Source organism: Chanos chanos, chromosome 8, assembly GCF_902362185.1.
Source record: "Chanos chanos chromosome 8, fChaCha1.1, whole genome shotgun sequence".
NCBI classification, from domain to species: Eukaryota; Metazoa; Chordata; class Actinopteri; order Gonorynchiformes; family Chanidae; genus Chanos; species Chanos chanos.
The window spans coordinates 44,023,755-44,028,754 of record NC_044502.1 but is presented as its reverse complement, the minus strand read 5'-3'; positions in this window follow the sequence as shown (position 1 = coordinate 44,028,754).

The window sequence follows — 5,000 nt, the reverse complement described above, 5'->3', positions numbered from 1 at the left end:
TCGAATTGATATGTTTTCAGAATACAAGTGTAGTGTCGCTGATATAGCCCAGAAAAATGTTGTGGGGGCAGCCAAAAAAACCAAAAAGGGGGTGGGGAAAAGAAAAGTTATGTTGTTTCAAACCTTCGAGAAACTGGAATGAGACCAGACAAAAACAAACAGCGTTGTGACAATGAGCAGAACACAGCAGACCAAGGCAGAACAGTGGGTGTTGACAACAAGCTCTCCTCATTCGTTTGTTTTTTTTAAGGATGCCCCTCATTCTTCCCTAAGGCCTGAAGCCTTCTTCTTCTTTTTCTTCCTCTTCTCCTACCCTCCCTCACTCTATTTTTAAGTTTTCCCTTCGGTCGTCCTGCTTTAGCTAATCCCGAGATGGCTGACCTCCAGTGACAGATCAACCTAAATGTCGGCAAGGTCAAAGAGCATCATTGATTGGCCGCGGCCGGCGGGAAGCCACTTTGACATTTAAAGGCTTGTAGGTGTGTTTGTGTCTCGCTCGCCCGCCGCGGCCTCCTGCTCTCCCTCAGGCGCTGTTTTCCCCTGAACCGCGGAGTAACCACTGACAAAAGCACTCTCTCGAACACGTCTCGCGTCGGAAGGGTCTCCGGAGGAGACACCTGCTGGCTTCAGAAGAGGCACAAATATAAATAATCGTGCATTAGAACGTTTTTTTTCTGGGCTTTTGTGAATGTGGTTGGTTACTAGCTCCTTGTTTGAATGGACAACGAATAAATACAAAAGAGAATTAGAGATGAGGCCTGTGTAAAGAGAATTTTGAACGAAGGATATAATTATCTCTCTTTTATTTATTTATTTATTTTTAATCTCAGATGTTACGTTAAAGGGAAACCAGAACAGTCGTAATTGCGTATGCGTGTTTGTGTAAATTCACATTCTTATGTTTGTCGCTTGTCGCTTTCAGGTTGGATTTATGGTGCACATAAATTACACATAACATACGTAGGAGCCAGAGAACCAGTGCCTTGTTTAGAGCTGTGTAAACGACTGTATTTATTTGTAATGTAGTTTAAACTCAGTTATTAAGCTATTTACTGTCCGAGTCAGTGCCTCTGTGTAAGACGCGCTTGTGCAGAAAGTGAGAGATATTAGTGAGTAATGCGGGAAAGAGGTTTGACTCATCGGAATGACATTCTGTTGTACTAGAGGCTCATACTATTCTATTAGGCTCAAACAGTGAAAAATATGAACTCATATGTAAAAAAACCAAACAAACAAACAAAAAAAACAACAATAACAAAACAACAACAACAACAACAAAAAACTGCTTCACATCAGCTTTAGTAGGTTACAGTCATGTATTAGTCAAGCAGGTCTAAAGGTACGCTCTGTCTCTCTCTCTCTCTCTCTCTCTCTCTCTCTCTCTGTCTGTCTCTCTCTCTCTGATCTCCCTCTGCGTTGGTCCACAGGATAAGCGGGTGAACTCTGACACCTACTGTGCCAGCCTTATACTTTCACTCTGCAACCCCCATCCCCCCGTCCCCATAAAAAAAGGCAAGGACCGAATCGCCCCGAAAACGAAAATAATATTGCTTCACTCTCTCTCACCTACAGCACGTCTGAGCCACCATCCGACAGCCACTCTTTCCTCACAAACGAGTATATTACAACTCCCAAAACAGCGTTTTTTGGGGGGGTTTTTTTTTGTTTTTTTTTGATCATTTATTTCTCACTGCAACCCCCCAGTCATAGAGCAGCTGGCTGTATGGGACCAGTGCTGTATGTTTTTGTTTTTTTCTTTCTCTCTTTCTTTTCTTTTCTTTTCTTTCTTTTTTTTTTCAAAGGACATTGGAAATGTTTTCAGTGTACGGTAAATACTTAATGTCATCTTGTGGCGTGGCCATTTGTAAATGAATGGGGGGATGCGTCTTGGCAAGAGATGGGAATCCCGCGAAGCTTTGTGTGCGGCTAAGGGAATAATATTACGTGTGAATGCCGTGCTGAATGCTATCTGATTATGATGCTGTGAGGAGAGAGAGAATTAAAGATGAATACCGGTCGGTTTGTTTATGTCGTATGAAAGAAGCAAAACTGGCATATATAAATCAAATTACTGCCTACAGTGTGTGTGTGTGTGTGTGTATGTGTGAGTGTGTGTGTGTGAACTACATGCTCTGTAAGCCTCGGCGCATTCTTCACACATGTCAAAGGAGCAATGATAGAGTCCTTTGCTTTATATTCAGGATATAATGTTCTGTATCTAAAAGGAGAGCGAGAGAGAGAGAGAGGAGAAAATACTGCAACTGCTACTACTGGTAATAATAATACTAATAAAAAAGAGGTCAGGCACTGTTTCTGCACTGCTCATTCTATCACTCTGAATTTCCGACTTTTTCCCCATATCCTCTCCATATCATTCCTTTTTTCTCCTCCTTTGGCAGTTTCATATCATCTCTCACAACATCTTTTATCTTGTATTTCTGCTCATACTTCTGTTCTCTGTAGCCCCCTCCTTCTCTCTCTCTCTCTCATCTGTCTGTCTCTCTCTCTGTGTCCTGTCTCTCAGACGGGCAGACACATGCAGACTGGCTGTCGGAACTCTCGGCGATTGCGATTTCTTCTCACACCCGCCTCTCTCTCATTGGCTGCCATCCACTCCACAGCTGGGCTGACCCAGTAAACTTTGCAATGAACCTGGAGTTCTCTCCTCCTATTGGCTCACGTGTTCCGGTCATGTGATCGTTCCTGCTGCCGACACGCCCTCCCACGTGTCTTCACTGGTGGAGGATGCAGTTTTACCCCTCCTCTAAAAAAAAAAAAAAAAAGAAAGAAAGAAAAACCTCCCTCACTCTTTGCCAACGACAGATTTATCTGTAGCTGCATTCCACAAAAAGAAGAGAATGATCCGGAAGGGAAAAAAAAAGGGAGCGGGGAGTGGAACCGAAACACTGCGGACTTTGCAACCGTAATAACGCTGCTATGATGTGTGAGTGAATATGAAACAGCCTAAAAAATTCCTCCGATTGGAGCACCACGCTCGCCGTTTTGCAGAACGACAGAAGAAGAAAGAAAGAAAGAAAGAAAGGGAGTGAGAGTGTGTAGAAGAAACCAAAGGGGAGAGAGAGAGAGGCCCTACTTTGACACTGCTTTTTGTGTGAGTCTGCTCTCGGCTCACGGTCACGGCGCAGCGTGATAGAGACCTCTGTTCCTGTGATAGGGTCAGCCATGCCCCGGTCTGCCAGGGCAAGTCGATCTCGCCGCTCTGGATTGGCCGACTGGCCTGCCGATACAGTCCAATCAGGTCCTTTTATTCATTTATTTTTCTTTACGGGATGTTAGATTTTTATTTACAACTGCTCCATTACTTCCAGACGGCTTCTCCCAAATTTCCCACAGTCTGTATCCGACCCCCCCCCTCCTTTTTTCTCTCCCTCTCCACATTTCCCTCTCATTTTCCCATGGCCTCATCCCTGCAGCTGGAGATCTGGGAAAGTTCGGATTGGTCCGGACTGGTTTCCAACGTGTAGGAGAGATCAGGGAAAAAAGAGGGAGGGAGAGAGGGGGGGGTTGGGGGGTTTGGCTAAATAAATATAGAATATTAGACTGGGTTTATGCCCAGTGTCGCAGACAATCCACACCATTCCTACTTTTCCTCTCTCTCTCTCTCTCTCTCTCTCTCTCTCTCTCCTCATTCATCTAGTCATCTCTTTTTCCTTTCATGTCTGTCTTTCTCTCTCCTCATGTCTTTTTTGTCCTTTTCAGCAGAGCGTAATGCTCTGTGCAGTGTCACAGGGAATGTGAACCTTTAGTGATCCAAATCTCCAGAGAAAGATCTCGAAGAAAAACGTCCAAAAAAAAAAAAAAAAAAAAAAAGTCAAAACTCATAAGTCAAAAGTAAAAGTATTGTGCGTCTTGTTGAATCTGTTTTTTTTTTCTGTTAAAACACATTTTGCACATTTAGTTTCAGTCATCCGCGCGCTTGTTGAAACTCGGCGCTTAAGAAAACGTCAGCCTCTGAATCATGTGGAGACAGACGCGACATTAAATGATACGCAAAACACGCTGCACATGGGAGTGTGATGATCACGTCTGCTCTGCTATGAATGTTCCCCGGTTTTTCTCTACTTCACGAGCCCTCCATCCCTCTCTTTTGTTGTTGTTGTTGTTTTACCTTTTCCACCCATATTGGAGCTAATCACCTGCAGTAACTGGGCTGAAGTGATGGAATCGGTGAAAAGAGGCCTTTGCCGCTGCACAGAGAGGACGTCTCTCCGTGAGCAGACAGATGGATGGCTGGCAAATCGCCCTGCTATCTCTCTTAGCCCATTAGGACTGCCAAGAATAGGATCACCTGTTAATGCACCGCAAGCTCATTACAAAAACCTCTGGCACTCCTTGTGTGTGTGTGAGTGTGTGTGTTTTTTTTTTTTGTTTTTTTTCATCGTAAGGGCAATTCAATTACAAAGCCAACCCCAAGCTAATGCGCTATCTGATGCGTGCTAGGTTTTTGGCTCCGCTATGCTAGGTGGAGGACCCGAAACAATAGGAAACTCAGCGGAAGGTAATGGCTTAGGGAATTTTCATAGCAACGCAAGAAAAATAACACACACACACACATATACACTCCCTTGGGATGTCGGTGTGAAAATCCATCAGACCACCCAGTTCTCCGGCTTTTCACAGCCTCTCAAGGAAAATTATCATCGCTCCAAAACTGCAACTCCGTATTGTTAAGGCTTTTTAAAAATTTTGGCAGAGTCCATCTCAGCTCCACGAAAAAAAACCCCCAAAAAAACCCAAAACAAAATATGAGTGAAATAAACAAATCAACATTGCAGTAAACAAACGGTTGGTTTATGTTGCTAGGATTTTGGATGTGGAGAGAAATGTTCGGTCATGGAAAAGCGCTGACTGTACAGTAAGACTTTATGAGTAACTGCTGAGAAACAGAGCATATTAACAATGAGACCAAGCATGAGGATTATAAAAACCCAACTCCACAACTTCGTCAGCAATAAATTAACTCTTTAAGAGAGGAATTT